This window comes from Triticum dicoccoides, chromosome 7B (assembly GCF_002162155.2).
Source record: "Triticum dicoccoides isolate Atlit2015 ecotype Zavitan chromosome 7B, WEW_v2.0, whole genome shotgun sequence".
In the NCBI taxonomy this organism is placed as follows: domain Eukaryota; kingdom Viridiplantae; phylum Streptophyta; class Magnoliopsida; order Poales; family Poaceae; genus Triticum; species Triticum dicoccoides.
Genome location: NC_041393.1, coordinates 764,749,335 through 764,758,329, shown reverse-complemented (window position 1 = coordinate 764,758,329; position 8,995 = coordinate 764,749,335).

Genomic DNA, 8,995 nt, shown 5'->3' with positions numbered 1-8,995 from the left:
TTGAGCACAACATGAACCAGCGGCAATGTATTCCGCTTCGGCGGTGGATAAGGATACCGAGTTTTGTTTCTTGGAGGACCAAGACACAAGAGATCTACCAAGAAATTGACAAGTACCCGAAGTGGACTTTCTATCAACCTTGTCTACGGCATAGTCTGAGTCAGAGTAGCCAACAAGATCGAAAGAGGCCCTCTTAGGATACCAAATGCCAAAATTTGGTGTATGTATTAAGTATCTCACTATCCTTTTCACAGCCTTAAGATGACATTCTTTAGGAGCGGCTTGATATCTTGCACACATGCACACACTTAGCATAATATCGGGACGTGAAGCACATAGGTATAACAATGAACCAATCATAGAGCGATAAACCTTTTGATCAACCGGTTCACCATCTTTGGTCAAATCAAGATGTCCACTAGTAGGCATGGATGTAGACATACCTTTGCATTCTTGCATATTGAACTTCTTGAATAAGTCCTTAGTGTACTTCGTTTGAAAGACAAAAGTACTTTGCTTGATTTGCAACCCAAGAAAGAATTTGAGTTCACTCATCATTGACATCTCAAACTTCTCCGACATTAGCTTTCCAAACTTCTCACTAAAATGAGGGTTAGTTGAGCCCAATATGATATCATCAACATAAATTTGGCAAACAAATAATTCTCCATTAACCCTTTTTGTGAAAAGAGTAGAATCAATTTTCCTAATTTCAAATCCTTTTCCAAGAAGAAACTTCGTTAAGCATTTATACCAAGCTCTAGGAGCTTGTTTAAGACCATAAAAAGCTTTGTGAAGTTTGTAAACATGATTTCGTTTCTTAGGATTGATAAAGCCGGGAGGTTGTTTAACATAAACTTCCTCCTCTATTTCTCCATTTAGAAAAGCACTTTTAATGTCCATTTGGTACAATGTGATATCATGGTGATTAGCATAGGCAAGTAAGATGCGAATAGACTCAAGTCTAGCAACGGGAGCATAAGTCTCACCATAGTCCATTCCTTCGACTTGTGTGTAGCCTTGGGCGACGAGACGTGCTTTGTTGCGAACAACTTGTCCATCTTCATCTTGCTTGTTGCGAAACACCCATTTGGTACCGATGATGTTGTGGTTGTTGTCGGGCTTCTCAACCAATGTCCAAACTTGGTTTCTCCCAAAGTTGTGTAGCTCTTCATGCATAGAGTTTATCCAATCCGGATCTTCCAATGGTTCTTCGACCTTCATAGGTTCAATGCTAGAGATGAAAGAATAGTTTTCACAAAAATTAGCTAAACGAGTTTTAGAGCGAGTGATTCTCCCGGTTTGAATATCATTGTAGATTTGCTCGACGGGATGGTCTTTATCAATTCTTGCTCGAACTCGTGAAAGCTTTTGCTTGGATCTTGGTTGAACTTCTTCTTCATCATCATCTTCTTCTTGATCTTCTTCATTGTTGGCGTTGTCGTTCTCTTGTCGTGGTGGAGAAAAAGGTTGTTGACGTTCTTGATGCACTTCCTCGTTTTCTTCATCTTGGTGTGTCCCACTTGTGGATGCTTCCGTTTCAACTCTTGGTTCACCTTGTCGTGAAGTAGAAGCTTCCACTTGGACAGGCGAGGTACTCTCCTTCAACTCCGTTGGACAGACCTTGCCAATAGACAAGTCTTGGATTGCTTCCGAAGGATCTTTGTCTACTACATCAATTGGCAATTGCTCTACTTGAGAACGGTTAGATTCATCAAACTTCACATCTACCGTCTCTTCAACCTTTCAGGTGAAATTGTTGTATACACGGTATTTGTGAGAGTTTGAGCCATGACCTAGTAGGAAACCTTCATGAGACTTAGAAGCAAATTTAGAACGACGATGCTTATCAAGAATGTAGCACTTTGAGCCGAATACTCGAAAGTATCCAACTTGGGGTTTGTTACCGGTGAGGAGCTCGTATGCCGTCTTGCCGAGTAGCTTGTGAAGATACAAGCGATTTGTTGCGTGACAAGCTGTCTCAACCGCTTCTGCCCAAAAGTGCTTCGGCGTCTTGTACTCATCAAGCATCGTTCTCGCCATTTCGATGAGCGTCCGGTTCTTCCTCTCAACAACTCCATTTTGTTGAGGTGTGTACGTAGTCGAGAACTCATGTGAAATCCCTTCTTCGTCAAGAAAGGTGTCCACATTTGCGTTCTTGAACTCCGTTCTGTTGTCGCTGCGAACCTTCTTGATCTTCACTTCAAATTTATTTTGGGCCTTCCTGGCGAAGTTCTTGAAGATCTTTTCAACCTGCGATTTATCATCGAGAAAGAACACCCACGTAAATGTTGAAAAATCATCAACTATAACTAGACCAAAAGAATTTCCATCGAGACTCTTGTAAGAGTTGGGACCAAAGAGATCCATGTGAAGTAGCTCAAGTGGCCTCCTTGTGGTCATGATGTTCTTCACGGGATGCCTTCCTCCAACCTGTTTACTTGCTTGACAAGCACTGCAAAGTCTGTCCTTATCAAATATGACATCGTTGACACCAAGGATATGATTCCCTTTAATAAGCTTGTCAAGGTTTCGCATACCAACATGACCTAATCGTCTATGCCATAACCAACCTTTTGAGGATTTAGCAATGAAGCAAGTCTTAGGTTGAGCCTTTTTAGTGAAATCAACAATGTATAGATCACCTCTACGTATGCCGGTATAGACCATTTTATGATTGTCTTGACGAATCACTTGGCAATCTACTTTAGTAAATAGAACATTGAAACCGAAATCAGCAAGTCTAGATACTGAAAGTAAGTTGTAGCCAAGAGATTCAACGAGCATAACATTTTGTATGGAGCTATCATGTGAGATGGCCACCTTACCGAGGCCAACCACCTTACCCTTTGAGTTGTGACCGAAAGTGACATACTTTAGAGGACTATCATTATCAGCAAGCTCACGAAACATGTCTTTATCTCCGGTCATGTGATCGGTACATCCATTGTCAAGGACCCATTCCTTTCCTCCTGACATATATCCCCGAAGATTTGCCATAATACCAAAGTGTCTCATTGCATCATCAAGATCGAAGTCACTATCATCATCCTCATCATAGTATCCATGTTCAACATCGTCATGTTGTGGATCAAATCCTAGAGAGGGTGATTCATTAGATTGAGTTTGACAATGATCTTGTCTATGAATTTTTATAGCTTCGGAAATAATATCACTAATAATACCAACATTTCCTTTGGCACGCATGAGGCTCGTAAGCTCAAATAGACGATCATCAAACATAGGATCTCTAGTATTCATCTTACTCAAGGCAATAGACTTATGAAGAATTTCATCAAGATTTTTCAAAGAATAATCAGGAAATCGTTCCTCAAGAAATTTCCATATAGTGTAGGCACACTCAAGAGTAGGCAGTTTTATAATCAAGTTTCTAGGCAAGCCTCTAGTGATAAGATTAACAGTTCTAACATTCCTAATCATGTCAATAGACTCATCAAGGGTAGGATGCATAGGATCAACACAAGGTGCACAAGCACTAGCAATGTACTTGTTCAAATGATATTGATTGAAAATTACAAGCATCTCATTTTTCCACTCATGAAAATACTCTCCATCAAGTATAGGCACTCTATGTCTAAGACTCCCCAAAGTAGACTCATCCATCTTCCTCCAATGGTGACTAAACCAAGGCAATGGAGACCAAAGCTCTGATACCACTTGTAGGACCTTGAGAAGAGGTGTCTAGAGGGGGGGGGGGTGATTAGGCACAAGTTTAACATTCACAACACATAACAAGCAAGCATGCAAAGAGTATGTGAGCAGCGTAAAGTAAAGCATGCAACTTGCAGGAATGTAAAGGGAAGGGTTTTGGAGGATTCAAACACAATTGGAGACACGGATGTTTTTGGCGTGGTTCCGATAGGTGGTGCTATCGTACATCCACGTTGATGGAGACTTCAACCCATGAAGGGTAACGGTTGCGCGAGGCCATGGAGGGCCACTAGTAGAAAAGGGGGCAATGGTCCAGGCCGGGTCAGCCCATTAGTCCCGGTTCAATACAGAACCGGGACCAATGGTGGCATTGGACCCGGTTCATGAGCCCCGGGGGCCGGCCGGGCCACGTGGGCCATTGGTCCCGGTTCGGCTGGACCTATTGGTTCCGGTTGGTGGGACGAACCGGGACCAATGCGCCTCGCTCCTGCCCTTTAGTCCAAGTTCGTGGCACGAACCGGGAGTAATTAGTTGCCTATATCTACCCCTCGCCCGCGAGCAGAGCACTCCCAGTGCTCTGTTTTTTGTGGCCGGCGAGGGAGAGCTTTGTGGTGCTCTAGCTCACCTCCTATGCACACGAGGTGTTCGATGGAATGCCCGAGCCACACTACTTAAGCTTTCTCCTCTCCAAGCTCGACCTCCCAGCTCCATTTTCCTAAATATTTGTCTAGGTTTAGCGGTCCGTCCTGTCCCGTCCCCGTCTTCACCGCCGTCGATCGCCCGCGCCGATCTCGTTGCCGGCACCACCATGGTGAGCCTCTTGTTCTTATCTTCTTTCTGAAAGGAAAAAAAATCTTACTTGTATATTTATATAGATACTTGTATAATTTTCTTACTTTTATTATTGCATCTTATATAGTGCGATGGTTTTGGTATCCGCCCCCGTCGGCCCTCGTCCTGTCTATGATTCAGATGTGGTATATATTATCTTTTCATAACTATTGGTTCATTTATTGTTTATGACAATTATGCCGACCAACGTGACATAGATTTTATTTATCTAGGAGGTTGTTGAACCGGAAATTCCAACCAACCCTATTGTCGAGAGGTTAAATTTAGTTGAAGAACAAAACAATTTGTTGAAGGAAAAAATTAGAAAAATTGAGGAGGAGAAGATGATATTGGAGTTGCATGTTGCGGATGTCGTCGATGATCACAAGATCAAGATGGATGCAATGCGCTTGAAGATTAGAAAGATTAGAAAATATGCCATTCATACCGAGGCTTGGTATCATTATGCCGTTGGATCAGTTGTTACATTGGTTGCGATTATGATCGCATTTGTTTTCGCATTGAAATGTTTTACATAGTTTCAGTGTATGGTTTAATTAATTTAGATGCTCTGCAGAGCTTTATGTTGTTAGATGAGAACTATGTATGTACTTTGGTTTTAATGTGATGATGAACTTCTATTAATTTGGTCACTTAATTATCTATTCATGATGTTCTGTAATGATTTTTGACACACTTAATTATATATAATGCACGCAGATGAACCGGCAATGGATGTACGGTTCAAGACACACCTTTGGGTACATTAAGGGCCTGCATGATTTTCTCGAAGTGGCTGAGACAAACAAGCAGAATGGTTTTATGTGCTGTCCATTCCCTATATGTGGGAATACGAAGTCTTACTATGACCGGAAAATCCTCCACACCCACCTGCTTTACAAGGGTTTCATGCCACACTATAATGTTTGGACGAGGCACGGAGAAATTGGGGTTATGATGGAAGACGCTGAAGAAGAAGAGTACGATGACAACTATGTGCCCCCTGAATACGGTGATGCTACTGAAGATCAAGAGGAACCAGACGATGTGCACGATGATGCTGCAACGGGCGAAGCTGCTCAAGATCAAGAGGAACCAAACGGTGTGCCCGATGATGATGATCTCCGTCGGGTCATTGTCAATGCAAGGACGTAATGGGAAAGTAAAAACGAGAAGCTGAAGTTTGATCGCATGTTAGAGGACCACAAAAAGGGTTGTACCCCAATTGCGAAGATGGCAACACAAAGCTCGGTACCGTACTGGAATTGCCGCAGTGGAAGGCAGAGAATGCGGTGCCTGATAAAGGATTTGAGAAGCTACTGAAAATATTGAAGAAGAAGCTTCCAAAGGATAACGAATTGCCCGACAGTACATACGCAACAAAGAAGGTCGTATGCCCTCTAGGATTGGAGGTGCAGAAGATACATGCAAGCCCTAATGACTTCATCCTCTTCCGCGGTGCGTACAAGGATCTGAACGCATGCCCGGTATGCGGTGCATTACGGTATAAGATTAGACGAGATGACCCTGGTGATGTTGACGGCGAGGCCCCCAGGAAGAGGGTTCCTGCGAAGGTGATGTGGTATGCTCCTATAATACCACGGTTGAAACGTCTGTTCAGAAATGGAGAGCATGCCAAGTTGATGCGATGGCACAGTGAGGACCGTAAGGAAGACGGGAAGTTGAGAGCACCCGCTACGGGTCGCAGTGGAGAAAAATCGAGAGAAACTACTGGGATGAGTTTGCAAGTGAGCCAAGGAACGTATGGTTTGCTTTAAGCGCGTATGGCATTAATCCTTTCGGGGAGCAGAGCAGCAATCACAGCACCTGGCCCGTGACTCTATGTATGTATAACCTTCCTCCTTGGATGTGCATGAAGTGGAAGTTCATTATGATGCCAGTTCTCATCCAAGGCCCTAAGCAACCCGGCAACGACATTGATGTGTACCTAAGGCCATTAGTTGAAGAACTTTTATAGCTGTGGAATGGAAAGGGTGTACGTACGTGGGATGAGCACAAACAGGAGGAATTTAACCTAAAGGCGTTGCTGTTCGTGACCATCAACGATTGGCCCGCTCGCAGTAACCTTTCAGGACAGACAAACAAGGGATACCACGCATGCACGCACTGTTTACTTGACACCGTTAGTATATACGTGGCAAGCTGCAAGAAGAATGTGTACCTAGGCCATCGTCGATTTCTTCCGACCAACCATCAATGTCGAAATAAAGGAAAGCATTTCAAAGGCGAGGCAGATCACCGGAAGAAGCCTGCCATGCGTACCGGTGATCACGTACTTACTATGGTCAATGATTTACATGTAATCTTTGGAAAGGGTCCCGGCGCACTAGCTGTTCCGAGTGACGCTGGGGGACACGCACCCATGTGGAAGAAGAAATCTATATGTTGGGACCTACCCTACTGGAAAGACCTAGAGGTCCGCTCTTCGATCGATGTGATGCACGTGACGAAGAACCTTTGCGTGAATCTGCTAGGCTTCTTGGGCGTGTATGGGAAGACAAAAGATACAGCTGAGGCACGGGAGGACCTACAACATTTGCACGAAAAAGACGGCATGCCTCCAAAGCAGTATGAAGGTCCTGCCAGCTATGCTCTTACCAAAGAAGAGAAGGAAATCTTCTTTCAATGCCTGCTTAGTATGAAGGCCCCGACTGGCTTCTCGTCTAATATAAAAGGAATAATAAATATGGCAGAGAAAAAGTTTCAGAACCTAAAGTCTCATGACTGCCACGTGATTATGACGCAACTGCTTCCGGTTGCATTGAGGGGGCTTCTACCGAAAAACGTCCGATTAGCCATTGTGAAGCTATGTGCATTCCTCAATGCAATCTCTCAGAAGGAGATCGATCCAGAAATCATACCAAGGCTAAGGAGTGATGTGGTGCAATGTCTTGTCAGTTTCGAGCTGGTGTTCCCACCATCCTTCGTCAATATCATGACGCACGTCCTAGTTCATCTAGTTGACGAGATTGTCATTCTGGGCCTCGTATTTCTACACAATATGTACCCCTTTGAGAGGTTCATGGGAGTCCTAAAGAAATATGTTCGTAACCGCGCTAGGCCAGAAGGAAGCATCTCCATGGGCCATCAAACAGAGGATGTCATCGGGTTTTGTGTTGACTTCATTCCTGGCCTTAAGAAGATAGGTCTCCCTAAATCGCGGTATGAGGGGAGACTGACTGGAAAAGGCACGCTTGGAAGGGACCCAATAATATGCAGGGACGGATATTCTTGGTCTCAAGCACACTGCACAGTTCTACAGAACTCTACCTTGGTGACCCCGTATGTCGATGAACACAAGAACAGTCTGCGCTCCCAACACCCGGAGCAGTGCGACGACTGGATTACATGTGAAAACATCAGGACTTTTAGCAGTTGGTTGGAAGCACATATCAGAGGTGACAACACTGTTTGTGATGAGCTGTACTTGTTGTCCAGGGGACCATCTTTGACTGTATTGATTTGGAAAGGATACGAGATAAATGGGAATAAATTTTACACGATTGACCAAGATCAAAAGAGCACCAACCAAAACAGCGGTGTCCGCTTTGATGCAACAACCGAGAGGGGAAAGGATACATATTATGGTTACATAGTGGACATATGGGAACTTGACTACGGAGTAGATTTTAAGGTCCCTTTGTTTAAGTGCAAATGGGTCAATCTGCCAGGAGGCGGGGTACAGGTAGACCCACAGTACGGAATGATAACAGTGGGTCTGAAAAATCTTGGGTACACTGACGAACCGTTTGTCCTAGCCAATGATGTGGCACAGGTTATCTATGTGAAGGACATGTCTACCAGACCGAGAAAGAGAAAATATAAGGAAGCGAATACATCATATGATGAGCCAAAGCGCCACATAGTTCTTTCAGGAAAAAGGGACATCGTGGGAGTGGAGGACAAGACAGACATGTCTGAAGATTATGAAAAGTTTCATGAAATTCCTCCCTTCAAAGTCAAGGCTGACCCCAGCATCTTGATAAACGATGAAGATTATCCATGGTTACGGCGCAATAAGCAAATGACACAAGCGAAGAAAAAGTGAAGACTTTCTCCCGCAACTATTATGATGATACCATGCCAACTTTGTATCTAACGAGTATGATACCATTGTCTGTTTTGTACATGCACATGCTATGTGGGTCAATTTATGATACCATGCCAACTTTCAACTTTTTCAGAGTTCATTCGAAATGCTTTAATGTCTTATGGTTCGGCCCTCGTAATAATTAAAAATAGCAACAATAAGTATTTTGTTGTAAGTAGAAACAAAATAAAATAAATAAAGCAAGAAAGAAAACAAAAAAACAAAAAAAGTGTTTTCAAATTTGAAAACTAATGGCACTAACAGAAAGTTTATAATTTTCCTAAAACTAAAAGAAAAAAAATTAAAAAATAAAGCAAAAAACAAAAGAAAATAAATAATGCAGAAAAAAAGAAAAAAACAATAAGTATTTTGTTGTAAGTA